Raw genomic sequence first — 20,898 nt, forward strand, 5'->3', positions numbered from 1 at the left:
TATTCTTCCTGGCTGTCAGGGGTTTCCTCTGGGTACTCCAGTGTTCCCGTCAATCCAATGACCAAACATATTGTGGTGGTTGGTATTACTGCCTCACAGCTCTGAGGTCTTGAGTTCAGTTCCCAATTATTCATTTGTTTACAATACTGGTAAGATCATATCTCTAATAGGAGATATCTATAGTCTCCTAGCACAGTTACCTCCCAGGGTGTTATGCATTACCGGTCATACACAGGCCTGCCATTCTCAGCCTTTTGGCTAAGCTCAAGGGTAGTATCTGTTCTTATCAGTTTAATAACGGATACGCCTCCTATCTGGGGGACATATATTAAATAGATTTCTGCAGCGGGGTACACTGGTATTCCACAGGGAATAACATCGGAGGGTGTAGAGTTGGATCTTGATCCGAGGCGCCAACAGGCTAAAGCTTTGACTGTTCCCAAGATGCACTGCTATGCCTCCTCTATAGCCCCGCCTCCAGGCACGGAAGCTCAGTTTCACAGAAATAGTAAGGTATTGAGGATCTGCGCAAACATTATCGGTGCAGCTAAAATCTAAAGATCACAGTGCATATCCCCTTGCACCACAAAATATAACAGATATAGCATAAAAATAGAAAGATAGATCAAAGCGCTCCAATAACACCCAAGTTTTATATGTGCACACCAATGGGTGAAAAAATATAAATAAATAGCAGTACCGTGTTAGATAATAATGGTATACAATTTTCAAGCTTTGGATTGTAACTCCTTCACCTATAAAAAGAGCTTTTTAAGGCTCATAAAAGGAGTAGAGAAAAAAAGTGCAATAGTGCAAATTATCTTCTTTACAACAAAAAATTTATTTGATCCATCACATTTATACCTAACAGAAGTGGTCAACAGGCGTATAGTTATCCTCATAGGCAACAACAGCAGCAGCAGTAAAGATGACCACAGATAGATGCTCCACAGGTGTATATTTCGATAATAAGGTGTAACCTCTTCACACCTATATGAGCATAAATCGCTCATAGGAGGTATAAATGATAGAGAAGGTGCAATAGTGCAATTAACCTTTTAAAAGCATATACATTTATTTTAAAATATCACACTTACACCAAGACAGACGGTTAAAAACATATAGAAATGTTTCTCCAATGGCTTCAGCAGCAGCTGGTAATAGGGTCCTGTATGCTCCAGATGGAAAATGGAACCAAGGATAAGGGCTCCGGAAACCGTGATCCAGGTCAGCAACCCGATGCCAGCTACAGATGCAAGTCCACAAGGAATGATACAGCAGGGAGACACGTACGCTTAACGCGTTTCAGACAACCGTTGTCCTTCCTCAGAAGCGTAATAGCACTCTCCCCAGGCTCCTACTTATACCCTAACTAATACAATATCAGCTGCACTACATTTCCGCTAATCGGTACATTATCCTGGGCGCACATGCGCCGGAATGCTTGGATGGCCGGATCCAGTATGGCCGTGCGTTCCATTTCACCGGAAGTCTCCGCACTGAAACACTATGTCCGGTATCAGCTGTAATTATGCGTTCCAAAGCGCCGGATCCAGTATGGCCGAGCGTTCCATTTCACCGGAAGCCTCCACATCGAGAACTTATGTCCGGAATCAGTTATACTTATGCGTTCCAAAACGCCGAGGATCATTCCCTCCTCGGTATCTTTACATTCCAGACTTTTAGCAGCTTTCATATATTATGAAATGGCATTTAAATTACAGATGTCAATACCTCAAAAAATAAAAACATTATCAAAAAACAGTATAAAATAGCAATCTTAACGGCAGACATAAAAATAGCAGCACACATAAAAGATAAAAGACAGATCTAGCAGCATATAGGAAAGACATAAAAAGTGCACCCCTCAAATGGACATATGGGACTCAACCTAAAAAGCACTTCAACTCAAAGTCACCATTGAGACCATTAGGTCCAAGGGTCCCCAAGTGATGTATCCATCTCATCTCTGATTGGGATAATCTTTTCTCAATATTCCTGGTTCGCCAATTAGTTTGGATCTGCTGTATCCCAAAAAAGCTACGTATATTGCATTCATTTGCATTATGAGTTGTTTTAAAATGAGTAGAAACAGTATGTGTTAATAATCCCTTACGAATATTATAAATATGCTCCGCAGCTCTCACTTTTAAACATCTAGTGGTTTTTCCCACATAAAAATAACCACAAGAACATTCCAAGACATATATAATATTTTTGGAGTGACACGTAATGAACTCCTTTATCTCGACAGGCTTGCCATTGATCATTACATTGGTAATTTTTCTCTCTTTGCTTTTAACAGTTTTGCACATTAGGCAATCACCACAACGGTGATAGCCCTTAGTGCGTATAGACAAAGTATGTTCTTGTGGTTATTTTTATGTGGGAAAAACCACTAGATGTTTAAAAGTGAGAGCTGCGGAGCATATTTATAATATTCGTAAGGGATTATTAACACATACTGTTTCTTCTCATTTTAAAACAACTCATAATGCAAATGAATGCAATATACGTAGCTTTTTTGGGATACAGCAGATCCAAACTAATTGGCGAACCAGGAATATTGAGAAAAGATTATCCCAATCAGAGATGAGATGGATACATCACTTGGGGACCCTTGGACCTAATGGTCTCAATGGTGACTTTGAGTTGAAGTGCTTTTTAGGTTGAGTCCCATATGTCCATTTGAGGGGTGCACTTTTTATGACTTTCCTATATGCTGCTAGATCTGTCTTTTATCTTTTATGTGTGCTGCTATTTTTATGTCTGCCGTTAAGATTGCTATTTTATACTGTTTTTTGATAATGTTTTTATTTTTTGAGGTATTGACATCTGTAATTTAAATGCCATTTCATAATATATGAAAGCTGCTAAAAGTCTGGAATGTAAAGATACCGAGGAGGGAATGATCCTCGGCGTTTTGGAACGCATAAGTATAACTGATTCCGGACATAAGTTCTCGATGTAGAGGCTTCCGGTGAAATGGAACGCTCGGCCATACTGGATCCGGCGCTTTGGAACGCATAACAGCTGATACCGGACATAGTGTTTCAGTGCGGAGACTTCCGGTGAAATGGAACGCACGGCCATACTGGATCCGGCCGTCCAAGCATTCCGGCGCATGTGCGCCCAGGATAATGTACCGATTAGCGGAAATGTAGTGCAGCTGATATTGTATTAGTTAGGGTATAAGTAGGAGCCTGGGGAGAGTGCTATTACGCTTCTGAGGAAGGACAAAGGTTGTCTGAAACGCGTTAAGCGTACGTGTCTCCCTGCTGTATCATTCCTTGTGGACTTGCATCTGTAGCTGGCATCGGGTTGCTGACCTGGATCACGGTTTCCGGAGCCCTTATCCTTGGTTCCATTTTCCATCTGGAGCATACAGGACCCTATTACCAGCTGCTGCTGAAGCCATTGGAGATACATTTCTATATGTTTTTAACCGTCTGTCTTGGTGTAAGTGTGATATTTTAAAATAAATGTATATGCTTTTAAAAGGTTAATTGCACTATTGCACCTTCTCTATCATTTATACCTCCTATGAGCGATTTATGCTCATATAGGTGTGAAGAGGTTACACCTTATTATCGAAATATACACCTGTGGAGCATCTATCTGTGGTCATCTTTACTGCTGCTGCTGTTGTTGCCTATGAGGATAACTATACGCCTGTTGACTACTTCTGTTAGGTATAAATGTGATGGATCAAATAAATTTTTTGTTGTAAAGAAGATAATTTGCACTATTGCACTTTTTTTCTCTACTCCTTTTATGAGCCTTAAAAAGCTCTTTTTATAGGTGAAGGAGTTACAATCCAAAGCTTGAAAATTGTATACCATTATTATCTAACACGGTACTGCTATTTATTTATATTTTTTCACCCATTGGTGTGCACATATAAAACTTGGGTGTTATTGGAGCGCTTTGATCTATCTTTCTATTTTTATGCTATAACGGGAGCTCAGTTTGTAAGTAGAGATGTGCACCGGAAATTTTTCGGGTTTTGTGTTTTGGTTTTGGGTTCGGTTCCGCGGCCGTGTTTTGGGTTCGAACGCGTTTTGGCAAAACCTCACCGAATTTTTTTTGTCGGATTCGGGTGTGTTTTGGATTCGGGTGTTTTTTTCAAAAAACCCTAAAAAACAGCTTAAATCATAGAATTTGGGGGTCATTTTGATCCCAAAGTATTATTAACCTCAATAACCATAATTTCCACTCATTTTCAGTCTATTCTGAACACCTCACACCTCACAATATTATTTTTAGTCCTAAAATTTGCACCGAGGTCGCTGGATGACTAAGCTCAGCGACCCTAGTGGCCGACACAAACACCTGGCCCATCTAGGAGTGGCACTGCAGTGTCACGCAGGCTGGCCCTTCCAAAAAACACTCCCCAAACAGCACATGACGCAAAGAAAAAAAGAGGCGCAATGAGATAGCTGTGTGAGTAAGCTAAGCGACCCTAGTGGCCGACACAAACACCTGGCCCATCTAGGAGTGGCACTGCAGTGTCACGCAGGCTGGCCCTTCCAAAAAACACTCCCCAAACAGCACATGACGCAAAGAAAAATGAAAGAAAAAAGAGGTGCAAGATGGAATTGTCCTTGGGCCCTCCCACCCACCCTTATGTTGTATAAACAGGACATGCACACTTTAACCAACCCATCATTTCAGTGACAGGGTCTGCCACACGACTGTGACTGAAATGACGGGTTGGTTTGGACCCCCACCAAAAAAGAAGCAATTAATCTCTCCTTGCACAAACTGGCTCTACAGAGGCAAGATGTCCACCTCATCATCATCCTCCGATTCATCACCGTGTACATCCCCCTCCTCACAGATTATCAATTCGTCCCCACTGGAATCCACCATCACAGCTCCCTGTGTACTTTGTGGAGGCAATTGCTGCTGGTGAATGTCTCCATGGAGGAATTGATTATAATTCATTTTAATGAACATCATCTTCTCCACATTTTCTGGAAGTAACCTCGTACGCCGATTGCTGACAAGGTGAGCGGCGGCACTAAACACTCTTTCGGAGTACACACTTGTGGGAGGGCAACTTAGGTAGAATAAAGCCAGTTTGTGCAAGGGCCTCCAAATTGCCTCTTTTTCCTGCCAGTATAAGTACGGACTGTCTGACGTGCCTACTTGGATGCGGTCACTCATATAATCCTCCACCATTCTTTCAATGGGGAGAGAATCATATGCAGTGACAGTAGACGACATGTCCGTAATCGTTGGCAGGTCCTTCAGTCCGGACCAGATGTCAGCATCAGCAGTCGCTCCAGACTGCCCTGCATCACCGCCAGCGGGTGGGCTCGGAATTCTGAGCCTTTTCCTCGCACCCCCAGTTGCGGGAGAATGTGAAGGAGGAGATGTTGACAGGTCGCGTTCCGCTTGACTTGACAATTTTCTCACCAGCAGTTCTTTGAACCCCTGCAGACTTGTGTCTGCCGGAAAGAGAGATCCAAGGTAGGTTTTAAATCTAGGATCGAGCACGGTGGCCAAAATGTAGTGCTCTGATTTCAACAGATTGACCACCCGTGAATCCTTGTTAAGCGAATTAAGGGCTCCATCCACAAGTCCCACATGCCTAGCGGAATCGCTCTGTGTTAGCTCCTCCTTCAATGTCGCCAGCTTCTTCTGCAAAAGCCTGATGAGGGGAATGACCTGACTCAGGCTGGCAGTGTCTGAACTGACTTCACGTGTGGCAAGTTCAAAAGGTTGCAGAACCTTGCACAACGTTGAAATCATTCTCCACTGCGCTTGAGACAGGTGCATTCCACCTCCTATATCGTGCTCAGTTGTATAGGCTTGAATGGCCTTTTGCTGCTCCTCCAACCTCTGAAGCATATAGAGGGTTGAATTCCACCTCGTTACCACTTCTTGCTTCAGATGATGGCAGGGCAGGTTCAGGCGTTTTTGGTGGTGCTCCAGTCTTCTGTACGTGGTGCCTGTACGCCGAAAGTGTCCCGCAATTCTTCTGGCCACCGACAGCATCTCTTGCACGCCCCTCTCGTTTTTTAAATAATTCTGCACCACCAAATTCAAGGTATGTGCAAAACATGGGACGTGCTGGAATTTGCCCATATTTAATGCACACACAATATTGCTGGCGTTGTCCGATGCCACAAATCCACAGGAGAGTCCAATTAGGGTAAGCCATTCTGCGATGATCTTCCTCAGTTGCCTTAAGAGGTTTTTAGCTGTGTGCGTATTCTGGAAAGCAGTGATACAAAGCGTAGCCTGCCTAGGAAAGAGTTGGCGTTTGCGAGATGCTGCTACTGTTCTTGCGGCGGGAGTCCATACATCTACCCAGTGGGCTGTCACAGTCATATAGTCCTGAGTCTGCCCTGCTCCACTTGTCCACATGTCCGTGTTTAAGTGGACATTGGGTACAACTGCATTTTTTAGGACACTGGTGAGTCTTTTTCTGAGGTCTGTGTAAATTTTCGGTATCGCCTGCCTAGAGAAATGGAACCTAGATGGTATTTGGTACCGGGGACACAGTACCTCAAACAAGTCTATAGTTGGCTCTGCAGTAATGATGGATACCGGAACCACGGTTCTCACCGCCCAGGATGCCAAGGCCTCAGTTATCCGCTTTGAAGGAGGATGACTGCTTTGATATTTAATCTTCCTCGCAAAGGACTGTTGGACAGTCAATTGCTTGGTGGAAGTAGTAAAAGTGGTCTTACGACTTCCCCTCTGGGATGACCATCGACTCCCAGCAGCAACAACAGCAGCGCCAGCAGCAGTAGGCGTTACACGCAAGGATGCATCGGAGGAATCCCAGGCAGGAGAGGACTCGTCAGAATTGCCAGTGACATGGCCAGCAGGACTATTGGCATTCCTGGGGAAGGAGGAAATTGACACTGAGGGAGTTGGTGGGGTGGTTTGCGTGAGCTTGGTTACAAGAGGAAGGGATTTACTGGTCAGTGGACTGCTTCCGCTGTCGCCCAAAGTTTTTGAACTTGTCACTGACTTATGATGAATACGCTGCAGGTGACGTATAAGGGAGGATGTTCTGAGGTGGTTAACGTCCTTACCCCTACTTATTACAGCTTGACAAAGGCAACACACGGCTTGACAAATGTTGTCCGCATTTCTGTTGAAATACTTCCACACCGAAGAGCTGATTTTTTTTGTATTTTCACCAGGCATGTCAATGGCCATATTCCTCCCACGGACAACAGGTGTCTCCCCGGGTGCCTGACTTAAACAAACCACCTCACCATCAGAATCCTCCTGGTCAATTTCCTCCCCAGCGCCAGCAACACCCATATCCTCCTCATCCTGGTGTACTTCAACACTGACATCTTCAATCTGACTATCAGGAACTGGACTGCGGGTGCTCCTTCCAGCACTTGCAGGGGGCGTGCAAATGGTGGAAGGCGCATGCTCTTCACGTCCAGTGTTGGGAAGGTCAGGCATCGCAACCGACACAATTGGACTCTCCTTGTGGATTTGTGATTTCGAAGAATGCACAGTTCTTTGCTGTGCTTTTGCCAGCTTAAGTCTTTTCATTTTTCTAGCGAGAGGCTGAGTGCTTCCATCCTCATGTGAAGCTGAACCACTAGCCATGAACATAGGCCAGGGCCTCAGACGTTCCTTGCCACTCCGTGTGGTAAATGGCATATTGGCAAGTTTACGCTTCTCCTCCGACGATTTTATTTTAGATTTTTGAGTCCTTTTTCTACTGATATTTGGTGTTTTGGATTTTGCATGCTCTGTACTATGACATTGGGCATCGGCCTTGGCAGACGACGTTGATGGCATTTCATTGTCTCGGCCATGACTAGTGGCAGCAGCTTCAGCACGAGGTGGAAGTCGATCTTGATCTTTCCCTATTTTTGGAACCTCAACATTTTTGTTCTCCATATTTTAATAGGCACAACTAAAAGGCACCTCAGGTAAACAATGGAGATGGATGGATACTAGTATACTTATGGATGACGAGTGACTGCCGACACAGAGGTAGCTACAGCCGTGGACTACCGTACTGCGTCTGCTAGTATAGACTGGATGATAATGATATAAAAAATATATATATATCACTACTACAGGACAGGTATATATTATATAATGACGGACCTGCTGGACACTGTCAGCAGCAGACTCCTAAACTACTAATATGAAGAAGATAGAAAAAAAAAACCACCACAGGTAGGTTTACAATTATGGACGAGCACTGCCGACACAGAGGTAGCTACAGCCGTGGACTACCGTACTGCGTCTGCTAGTATAGACTGGATGATAATGATATAAAAAATATATATATATCACTACTGCAGGACAGGTATATATTATATAATGATGGACCTGCTGGACACTGTCAGCAGCAGACTCCTAAACTACTAGTATGAAGAAGATAGAAAAAAAAAACCCACCACAGGTAGGTATACAATTATGGACGAGCACTGCCGACACAGAGGTAGCTACAGCCGTGGACTATCGTACTGCGTCTGCTAGTATAGACTGGATGATAATGATATAAAAAATATATATATCACTACTGCAGGACAGGTATATATTATATAATGACGGACCTGCTGGACACTGTCAGCAGCAGACTCCTAAACTACTAGTATGAAGAAGATAGAAAAAAAAAACCCACCACAGGTAGGTATACAATTATGGACGAGCACTGCCGACACAGAGGTAGCTACAGCCGTGGACTACCGTACTGCGTCTGCTAGTATAGACTGGATGATAATGATATAAAAAATATATATATATCACTACTGCAGGACAGGTATATATTATATAATGACGGACCTGCTGAACACTGTCAGCAGCAGACTCCTAAACTACTAGTATGAAGAAGATAGAAAAAAAAAAACCCACCACAGGTAGGTATACAATTATGGACGAGCACTGCCGACACAGAGGTAGCTACAGCCGTGGACTACCGTACTGCGTCTGCTAGTATAGACTGGATGATAATGATATAAAAAATATATATATATCACTACTGCAGGACAGGTATATATTATATAATGACGGACCTGCTGGACACTGTCAGCAGCAGACTCCTAAACTACTAGTATGAAGAAGATAGAAAAAAACCCACCACAGGTAGGTATACAATTATGGACGAGCACTGCCGACACAGAGGTAGCTACAGCCGTGGACTACCGTACTGCGTCTGCTAGTATAGACTGGATGATAATGATATAAAAAATATATATATATCACTACTGCAGGACAGGTATATATTAAATAATGACGGACCTGCTGGACACTGTCAGCAGCAGACTCCTAAACTACTAGTATGAAGAAGATAGAAAAAAAAAACCCACCACAGGTAGGTATACAATTATGGACGAGCACTGCCGACACAGAGGTAGCTACAGCCGTGGACTACCGTACTGCGTCTGCTAGTATAGACTGGATGATAATGATATAAAAAATATATATATACATCACTACTGCAGGACAGGTATATATTATATAATGACGGACCTGCTGGACACTGTCAGCAGCAGTCTCCTAAACTACTAGTATGAAGAAGATAGAAAAAAAAACCCCACCACAGGTAGGTATACAATTATGGACGAGCACTGCCGACACAGAGGTAGCTACAGCCGTGGACTACCGTACTGCGTCTGCTAGTACAGACTGGATGATAATGATATAAAAAATATATATATATCACTACTGCAGGACAGGTATATATTATATAATGACGGACCTGCTGGACACTGTCAGCAGCAGACTCCTAAACTACTAGTATGAAGAAGATAGCAAAAAAAAACCCACCACAGGTAGGTATACAATTATGGACGAGCACTGCCGACACAGAGGTAGCTACAGCTGTGGACTACCGTACTGCGTCTGCTAGTATAGACTGGATGATAATGATATAAAAAATATATATATATCACTACTGCAGGACAGGTATATATTATATAATGATGGACCTGCTGGACACTGTCAGCAGCAGACTCCTAAACTACTAGTATGAAGAAGATAGAAAAAAAAAACCCACCACAGGTAGGTATACAATTATGGACGAGCACTGCCGACACAGAGGTAGCTACAGCCGTGGACTACCGTACTGCGTCTGCTAGTATAGACTGGATGATAATGATATAAAAAAAATATATATATCACTACTGCAGGACAGGTATATATTATATACTGACGGACCTGCTGGACACTGTCAGCAGCAGACTCCTAAACTACTAGTATGAAGAAGATAGAAAAAAAAACCCCACCACAGGTAGGTATACAATTATGGACGAGCACTGCCGACACAGAGGTAGCTACAGCCGTGGACTACCGTACTGCGTCTGCTAGTATAGACTGGATGATAATGATATACAAAATATATATATTGCATATCACTACTGCAGGTATATATTATAATATAATGAATGACGGACCTGCTGGACACTGTCTGTCAGCAGAATGCGTTTATAGAATAAAAAAAAAAACACCACACCAGTGTTTAACTTTTTCAGGCAGACAATATACTGGTGGTCACTGGTCAGTCACACTGGCAGCAAAAGTGTGCACTGTTATGTACTCCTGCTATAACTGCTCCCCAGTCTCCCCCACAATTAAGCTGTGTGAGCAGTGAGCACTCAGCACAGTCAGATATACATAGATGATATTATCATGCAGCACACTGAGGCTGAGCACAGATATGGTATGTGACTGTGTATCATTTTTTTTCAGGCAGAGAGCGGATTTTAAATAATAAATAAAACTGGTGGTCACTAGTATAACTATCAGCAAAACTCTGCACTCTCTGAGTACTCCTAATGCTCCCCAAAATTACTAAAATTAAATTACTAGTAAATCAAGTGTCTCACTCTCTATCTAAACGGAGAGGACGCCAGCCACGTCCTCTCCCTATCAATCTCAATGCACGTGTGAAAATGGCGGCGACGCGCGGCTCCTTATATAGAATCCGAGTCTCGCGATAGAATACGAGCCTCGCGAGAATCCGACAGCGGGATGATGACGTTCGGGCGCGCTCGGGTTAGCCGAGCAAGGCGGGAAGATCCGAGTCTGCCTCGGACCCGTGTAAAAAGGCTGAAGTTCGGGGGGGTTCGGATTCCGAGGAACCGAACCCGCTCATCTCTATTTGTAAGTTGGTGCCTGCAGTGCAGGCAGCTAACAGGATGGGCTGCTCTAAGTAGCCCTAAAAAGAGCTTTACTGAATAGAAAGAAGACTTCAAGGGCCGCAGCACAGGGACTAGTTACTATATGTAATGCTGACATATCGTGCTGCGGCTCCCTCACCTCCCCCAGCGGCACTGTATACTCCCGCGCCCTGGTTGCCGGGTACTTAGAGCAGAGGCGCTCCGGTTTCATCAGGCACACACATACCGCCGCTGCTTTCCTGGATTGCGTGGCCGCACATCTAGGGAGGAGGTAAGTGGGTCCCCCAGGTGGGACCCGCCAAAAGCGTGATCCGGACGCAGTCTCCGGAGACGGACCGAGCCGCCGACGTGGACACTGTGGCCCTGCAGGGACCCCACTATATCCACCAGGGCAAGGAGCACAGGTAGGATTTACTAAAATCTGTTTCACATAGGCTCCATAGTACCCAGTGGTAAAGTCCAGCAGAGGGCATAAGGCTCTGACCTGTAGCCCCTCCCCCAGCCCCTGGTGCTATCTACAGCAGATGTTCCCACTCTGGAGCTGCATCTCTCTCTCCCTCCCTCCCTGTCAGCGTTTGGGCGCCATTACACAGAGCTGCGCTGATTCTGGGACTGTTGGGCACTGTCTCCTCTGTAAAGCCACCTGTAGAGATGAGCGGGTTCGGTTTCTCTGAATCCGAACCCGCCCGAACTTCATGTTTTTTTACACGGGTCCGAGCGACTCGGATCTTCCCGCCTTGCTCGGTTTACCCGAGCGCGCCCGAACGTCATCATCACGCTGTCGGATTCTCGCGAGGCTCGGATTCTATCGCGAGACTCGGATTCTATATAAGGAGCCGCGCGTCGCGGCCATTTTCACACGTGCATTGAGATTGATAGGGAGAGGACGTGGCTGGCGTCCTCTCCGTTTAGAAATTAAAATAGATAGGAGAGTGAGAGTGAGACACTTCATTTACTTACTGGAGCTTAGGAGGAGTTATACTAGTGACTGATGACCAGTGACCTGACCACCAGTGCAGTTTTATAATTTATTATTATTTAATAATCCGTTCTGTTCTTGTTCTCTGCCTGAAAAAAACGATACACAGTGACTCAGTCACACTCACATACCATATCTGTGCTCAGCCCAGTGTGCTGCATCATCTATGTATAATATCTGACTGTGCTCACACAGCTTAATTGTGGGGGAGACTGGGGAGCAGTTATAGGTTATAGCAGGAGCCAGGAGTACATATTAAACAGTGCACACTTTTGCTGCCAGAGTGCCACTGCCAGTGTGACTGACCACTGACCACTGTGACCAGTGACCTGACCACACTGACCACCAGTATAGTATATTGTGATTGAATGTCTGCCTGAAAAAGTACACTCGTCGTGTGACTTGTGTGGTGTTTTTTTATTCTATAAAAATTAAAAAACTCATTCTGCTGACAGACAGTGTCCAGCAGGTCCGTCATTATATAATATATACCTGTCCGGCTGCAGTAGTGATATATATATATTTTTTATATCATTATTTATCATCCAGTCTATACTAGCAGCAGACACAGTACGGTAGTTCACGGCTGTAGCTACCTCTGTGTCGGCACTCGGCAGTCCATCCATAATTGTATACCACCTACCCGTGTTTTTTTTTTTCTTTCTTCTTTATACATACTACATCTCATTATCATCCAGTCTATATTAGCAGCAGACACAGTACAGTACGGTAGTCCACGGCTGTAGCTACCTCTGTGTCGGCACTCGGCAGTCCATCCATAATTGTATACCACCTACCTGTGGTTTTTTTTTTCTTTCTTCTTTATACATACTACATCTCATTATCAACCAGTCTATATTAGCAGCAGACACAGTACGGTAGTTCACGGCTGTAGCTACCTCTGTGTCGGCACTCGGCAGTCCATCCATAATTGTATACCACCTACCCGTGGTTTTTTTTTTCTTTCTTCTTTATACATACATACTACATCTCATTATCATCCAGTCTATATTAGCAGCAGACACAGTACAGTACGGTAGTCCATGGCTGTAGCTACCTCTGTGTCGGCACTCGGCAGTCCATCCATAATTGTATACCACCTACCCGTGGTTTTTTTTTCTTTCTTCTTTATACATACTACATCTCATTATCATCCAGTCTATATTAGCAGCAGACACAGTACAGTACGGTAGTCCACAGCTGTAGCTACCTCTGTGTCGGCACTCGGCACTCGGCAGTCCATCCATAATTGTATACCACCTACCCGTGGTTTTTTTTTCTTTCTTCTTTATACATACTACATCTCATTATCAACCAGTCTATATTAGCAGCAGACACAGTACAGTACGGTAGTCCACGGCTGTAGCTACCTCTGTGTCGGCACTCGGCAGTCCATCCATAATTGTATACCACCTACCCGTGGTTTTTTTTTTCTTTCTTCTTTATACATACTACATCTCATTATCATCCAGTCTATATTAGCAGCAGACACAGTACAGTACGGTAGTCCACGGCTGTAGCTACCTCTGTGTCGGCACTCGGCAGTCCATCCATAATTGTATACCACCTACCCGTGGTTTTTTTTTTCTTTCTTCTTTATACATACTACATCTCATTATCATCCAGTCTATATTAGCAGCAGACACAGTACAGTACGGTAGTCCACGGCTGTAGCTACCTCTGTGTCGGCACTCGGCAGTCCATCCATAATTGTATACCACCTACCCGTGGTTTTTTTTTTCTTTCTTCTTTATACATACTACATCTCATTATCATCCAGTCTATATTAGCAGCAGACACAGTACAGTACGGTAGTCCACGGCTGTAGCTACCTCTGTGTCGGCACTCGGCAGTCCATCCATAATTGTATACCACCTACCCGTGGTTTTTTTTTTTCTTTCTTCTTTATACATACTACATCTCATTATCAACCAGTCTATATTAGCAGCAGACACAGTACAGTACGGTAGTCCACGGCTGTAGCAACCTCTGTGTCGGCACTCGGCAGTCCATCCATAATTGTATACTAGTATCCATCCATCTCCATTGTTTACCTGAGGTGCCTTTTAGTTGTGCCTATTAAAATATGGAGAACAAAAATGTTGAGGTTCCAAAATTAAAGAAAGATCACGATCCACTTCCACCTCGTGCTGAAGCTGCTGCCACTAGTCATGGCCGAGACGATGAAATGCCAGCAACGTCGTCTGCCAAGGCCGATGCCCAATGTCATAGTACAGAGCATGTCAAATCCAAAACACCAAATATCAGTAAAAAAAGGACTCCAAAACCTAAAATAAATTGTCGGAGGAGAAGCGTAAACTTGCCAATATGCCATTTACCACACGGAGTGGCAAGGAACGGCTGAGGCCCTGGCCTATGTTCATGGCTAGTGGTTCAGCTTCACATGAGGATGGAAGCACTCAGCCTCTCGCTAGAAAACTGAAAAGACTCAAGCTGGCAAAAGCACCGCAAAGAACTGTGCGTTCTTCGAAATCCCAAATCCACAAGGAGAGTCCAATTGTGTCGGTTGCGATGCCTGACCTTCCCAACACTGGACGTGAAGAGCATGCGCCTTCCACCATTTGCACGCCCCTGCAAGTGCTGGAAGGAGCACCCGCAGTCCAGTTCCTGATAGTCAGATTGAAGATGTCAGTGTTGAAGTACACCAGGATGAGGAGGATATGGGTGTTGCTGGTGCTGGGGAGGAAATTGACCAGGAGGATTCTGATGGTGAGGTGGTTTGTTTAAGTCAGGCACCCGGGGAGACACCTGTTGTCCGTGGGAGGAATATGGCCGTTGACATGCCTGGTGAAAATACCAAAAAAATCAGCTCTTCAGTGTGGAGGTATTTCAACAGAAAAGCGGACAACATTTGTCAAGCCGTGTGTTGCCTTTGTCAAGCTGTAATAAGTAGGGGTAAGGACGTTAACCACCTCGGAACATCCTCCCTTATACGTCACCTGCAGCGCATTCATAATAAGTCAGTGACAAGTTCAAAAACTTTGGGCGACAGCGGAAGCAGTCCACTGACCAGTAAATCCCTTCCTCTTGTAACCAAGCTCACGCAAACCACCCCACCAACTCCCTCAGTGTCAATTTCCTCCTTCCCCAGGAATGCCAATAGTCCTGCAGGCCATGTCACTGGCAATTCTGACGAGTCCTCTCCTGCCTGGAATTCCTCCGATGCATCCTTGCGTGTAACGCCTACTGCTGCTGGCGCTGCTGTTGTTGCTGCTGGGAGTCGATGGTCATCCCAGAGGGGAAGTCGTAAGCCCACTTGTACTACTTCCAGTAAGCAATTGACTGTTCAACAGTCCTTTGCGAGGAAGATGAAATATCACAGCAGTCATCCTGCTGCAAAGCGGATAACTGAGGCCTTGACAACTATGTTGGTGTTAGACGTGCGTCCGGTATCCGCCGTTAGTTCACAGGGAACTAGACAATTTATTGAGGCAGTGTGCCCCCGTTACCAAATACCATCTAGGTTCCACTTCTCTAGGCAGGCGATACCGAGAATGTACACGGACGTCAGAAAAAGACTCACCAGTGTCCTAAAAAATGCAGTTGTACCCAATGTCCACTTAACCACGGACATGTGGACAAGTGGAGCAGGGCAGGGTCAGGACTATATGACTGTGACAGCCCACTGGGTAGATGTATGGACTCCCGCCGCAAGAACAGCAGCGGCGGCACCAGTAGCAGCATCTCGCAAACGCCAACTCTTTCCTAGGCAGGCTACGCTTTGTATCACCGGTTTCCAGAATACGCACACAGCTGAAAACCTCTTACGGCAACTGAGGAAGATCATCGCGGAATGGCTTACCCCAATTGGACTCTCCTGTGGATTTGTGGCATCGGACAACGCCAGCAATATTGTGTGTGCATTAAATATGGGCAAATTCCAGCACGTCCCATGTTTTGCACATACCTTGAATTTGGTGGTGCAGAATTTTTTTAAAAACGACAGGGGCGTGCAAGAGATGCTGTCGGTGGCCAGAAGAATTGCGGGACACTTTCGGCGTACAGGCACCACGTACAGAAGACTGGAGCACCACCAAAAACTACTGAACCTGCCCTGCCATCATCTGAAGCAAGAAGTGGTAACGAGGTGGAATTCAACCCTCTATATGCTTCAGAGGTTGGAGGAGCAGCAAAAGGCCATTCAAGCCTATACAATTGAGCACGATATAGGAGGTGGAATGCACCTGTCTCAAGCGCAGTGGAGAATGATTTCAACGTTGTGCAAGGTTCTGATGCCCTTTGAACTTGCCACACGTGAAGTCAGTTCAGACACTGCCAGCCTGAGTCAGGTCATTCCCCTCATCAGGCTTTTGCAGAAGAAGCTGGAGACATTGAAGGAGGAGCTAACACGGAGCGATTCCGCTAGGCATGTGAGACTTGTGGATGGAGCCCTTAATTCGCTTAACAAGGATTCACGGGTGGTCAATCTGTTGAAATCAGAGCACTACATTTTGGCCACCGTGCTCGATCCTAGATTTAAAGCCTACCTTGGATCTCTCTTTCCGGCAGACACAAGTCTGCTGGGGTTGAAAGACCTGCTGGTGAGAAAATTGTCAAGTCAAGCGGAACGCGACCTGTCAACATCTCCTCCTTCACATTCTCCCGCAACTGGGGGTGCGAGGAAAAGGCTCAGAATTCCGAGCCCACCCGCTGGCGGTGATGCAGGGCAGTCTGGAGCGACTGCTGATGCTGACATCTGGTCCGGACTGAAGGACCTGACAACGATTACGGACATGTCGTCTACTGTCACTGCATATGATTCTCTCAACATTGAAAGAATGGTGGAGGATTATATGAGTGACCGCATCCAAGTAGGCACGTCACACAGTCCGTACTTATACTGGCAGGAAAAAGAGGCAATTTGGAGGCCCTTGCACAAACTGGCTTTATTCTACCTAAGTTGCCCTCCCACAAGTGTGTACTCCGAAAGAGTGTTTAGTGCCGCCGCTCACCTTGTCAGCAATCGGCGTACGAGGTTACATCCAGAAAATGTGGAGAAGATGATGTTCATTAAAATGAATTATAATCAATTCCTCCGCGGAGACATTGACCAGCAGCAATTGCCTCCACAAAGTACACAGGGAGCTGAGATGGTGGATTCCAGTGGGGACGAATTGATAATCTGTGAGGAGGGGGATGTACACGGTGATATATCGGAGGATGATGATGAGGTGGACATCTTGCCTCTGTAGAGCCAGTTTGTGCAAGGAGAGATTAATTGCTTCTTTTTTGGTGGGGGTCCAAACCAACCCGTCATATCAGTCACAGTCGTGTGGCAGACCCTGTCACTGAAATGATGGGTTGGTTAAAGTGTGCATGTCCTGTTTATACAACATAAGGGTGGGTGGGAGGGCCCAAGGACAATTCCATCTTGCACCTCTTTTTTCTTTAATTTTTCTTTGCGTCATGTGCTGTTTGGGGAGGGTTTTTTGGAAGGGACATCCTGCGTGACACTGCAGTGACACTCCTAGATGGGCCCGGTGTTTGTGTCGGCCACTAGGGTGTTAGGCGCCGAGGGTCCGCTCGTCAGTGCGGCCCGGCGCCTAGCAACCAGGGACGCCGTACGCGGACAGCCGCCGGCTCCCTGGCAACGCTAGACGCCGGGCGCACGGAGCCGCACAGACCCTAGCAACGGGGACGCCACTGTCGGACCGCGTTCCCCGTTGCTGGGTCCAAAGTTAATTACCACACTTGTTTCCTGGCCGTGCAGTATGGCAGCTGCACGGCATGTTTGTAATTAGCCCTGTCTGGCACCTGATTGGAGGGCTTCCATTTAAAGGCACTCTCAGGACTTCTCACAGACGCCGGTAATAGCTTCCTGTTTGCTGTATCTGTTGCAGAGAGTGTTTCCAGTCCTGCTCTTTCCGGTCGTTCCTGTCCTCAGTGGTCCAGTACTCGGAAGTTGTCATCTGTTCCTGGAGTCCTGACCGAGCACCTTTAACATCCTGTGGTGTTCGTGAGTCGCGGCGTAGCCGTGTGTTGCGGCTTGACCGCTTACTATTTATTATTTGTTATATTGAGTCTCGGAGCTTTTGCGGAGGATTCCGCTCCCACAAATCCACTCTGGTATCCAGCGGTGCTGGGTAGGAGTAACGGATTAGTGGATTTTGGTTGTCCTTTTCCCTGGCGGTTTGTCCGCACATACTTCTGGTTTAAGTTTAGTTAGCTTGTAGCCCCTGGCCGGGTTGTTTAGTCAGAGGGCCCCTTGTTATCACCCTGTCTCGGATTTCCCTTTGTCTCCCATTAAGACCTGAGGGGGCATCGGAGTTGGGCAGACATAATCCGCCCTTCAAACGCGGCTGCCATGGGCTCAAGCAACCATAGTCTTGCAGGGGATTTCTGATAACACGGGCGAGACAACGGAGTTAGGGCGCCAGGGGTTACTAGGCTTTCCTGCTCCCGTAACCAGCATTCCCTTCGAGTACTCTGGCCTCTGTCATAAGATCTCCTCTGGTCAGAAGTACTGGAATCATAACATTATTACCGGCCCCACCAAAACTTAAAATTAAACAAGGTTTGATTTTTTCCCTTATTTCAGTTTGGAAGATTTGTCGGCCTCATGAATCCCACTGGTTTAGGGCCAAATCCTGGCCAGCTTCTAGTTAGCCAGATTCAAGAACTTACTCAGATGGTTCAGGATCTTTCCCTTCGGGTGAAGTCGCAGGAAGATCTTTTACGGACTTCCCCGAGGGTCGTCCCTGAACCGAAAATGCATTTGCCTGACCGTTTTTCTGGTGATAGGAAGCAGTTTTTTAATTTTAAAGAGTCTTGTAAACTTTATTTTCGCTTAAGACCAATCTCCTCAGGTACGGAATCTCAGCGGGTCGGAATTATTATTTCTTTACTTCAGGGGGATCCCCAGACCTGGGCTTTTGGTTTAAGAACAGAGGATCCGGCATTATTGTCTGTATACGCCTTTCTGGGGTCTTTAGGGCTTTTGTATGATGACCCTGATAGAGAGGCATCCGCCGAGAGTCAGTTGCGTGCTCTCAGACAGGGTAGGAATCCCGCAGAGATTTATTGTACGGAGTTTCGCCGTTGGTCGAACGACTGTGGCTGGAATGACCCCGCCCTGCGCAGTCAGTTTCGCCTCGGCTTATCTGAGTCTATAAAAGACAGTCTCCTTCAGTATCCCGCTCCTGAGACTCTCGATAAACTCATGGAGCTTTCTATTAAGATTGATCGTCGTCTCAGAGAGCGGAGGGCTGAAAAAGGAGCACCTGTCGGGTCTTCTCCTTGTGTTTTTTCCATTCCTGTGGACTTAGAGGAGCCCATGCAGATGGGTCTCTCCAAGCTGTCTCCTGAAGAAAGAACCAGAAGGCAAAATTCTGGTCTTTGTTTGTACTGTGGGGGTAAGGGACATTTTGCCCGTAATTGTCCGAACAAGTCGGGAAACGCCTCGACCAAGTGAATTGTGAGGGGGTTCACTTTGGTCTGCAGCTTATCTCCTCGAATAATTCCCTGTTAGTCCCAGCTAAAGTTTCCTTTGGCAGCCTCTGTTCTTCGGTGTCGGCTTTTGTTGACAGTGGAGCTGCAGGGAACTTTATGGACTTAACGTGGGCCAAGGCCTTAGGTATTCCTCAGTTAACTTTGGGTAGGCGTATCACCATGCATGGTTTAGATGGGAGTCCCTTGTCCAATGGGGTTATTTCCCTCTGTACACCCCCTGTTCTACTTTCGGTAGGAGCTCTTCATTCCGAAAAGATTGAATTTTTCCTTACCCATTGCCCTGCAGTTCCAGTGGTTCTGGGTCACCCTTGGCTGGCCTTTCATAATCCCATCATTGATTGGCAGTCGGGGGAGATCTCACAATGGGGTACCATCTGTAATAAGGAATGTATAACGTTTCCCATCAGAATAGCTGCTGCCATTCCCGAACCCATTCCTGTGGAATACCAGGATTTTGTTGATGTATTTTCCAAGGGCAATGCAGACATTCTGCCTCCCCATCGGCCTTATGATTGTGCTATTGAGCTAATTCCTGGTGCCACATTGCCAAAGGGAAGGTTATATGCATTGTCCGGACCAGAAACTGTGGCCATGAATGAGTATGTTAAAGAGAGCCTAGGGAAAGGATTTATCAGGCCATCTAAATCCCCGTTAAGTGCAGGCTTCTTCTTTGTGGAGAAGAAAGATGGATCACTCAGACCTTGCATTGACTTTAGAGCCTTGAATAAGATCTCAGTAAAAAATACTTACCCTTTGCCGCTGATTTCTGTCCTCTTTGATCAGCTACGTTCGGCTGTGATTTTTTCTAAGATTGACCTGAGAGGAGCATATAACCTCATCCGAATCAAGTCAGGAGATGAGTGGAAAACGGCATTCAGTACTCAGTCGGGTCACTACGAGTATCTGGTTATGCCATTCGGCCTGTCTAACGCTCCTGCAGTTTTCCAGGATCTCATTAACGACGTGCTCCGTGATTTTCTTGGAAGATTCGTGGTCGTTTACTTAGACGATATCTTGATCTATTCTGACTCTATTGAACAACATGTTACCCAGGTGCGTCAGGTTCTTCAAAAATTACGTGAAAATCACCTATATGCCAAGCTGGAGAAGTGTGAATTTCATGTCACGGAGGTATCCTTTTTGGGGTACATTATTTCCCCTCGGGGATTCTGTATGGAACCAAAGAAGCTCCAAGCCATCCTTAGTTGGGCGCAACCCACCAACTTAAAAGCAATTCAGCGCTTTTTAGGGTTTGCGAATTATTATAGAAGATTTATTCATTCTTTTTCCGACCTGGTTGCTCCCATTGTGGCACTTACTAAGAAGGGAGCG

General features: G+C 45.8%; 1 pseudogene; it reads left to right on the forward strand.

Annotated features, from left to right (window-relative positions):
* The first annotated feature begins 238 nt into the window (after window positions 1-238).
* LOC134938189 (U2 spliceosomal RNA) lies at window positions 239-367 on the forward strand (annotated as a pseudogene).
* The last annotated feature ends 20,531 nt before the right edge of the window (window positions 368-20,898 follow it).

This window comes from Pseudophryne corroboree, chromosome 6, assembly GCF_028390025.1.
Source record: "Pseudophryne corroboree isolate aPseCor3 chromosome 6, aPseCor3.hap2, whole genome shotgun sequence".
Classification (NCBI taxonomy): domain Eukaryota; kingdom Metazoa; phylum Chordata; class Amphibia; order Anura; family Myobatrachidae; genus Pseudophryne; species Pseudophryne corroboree.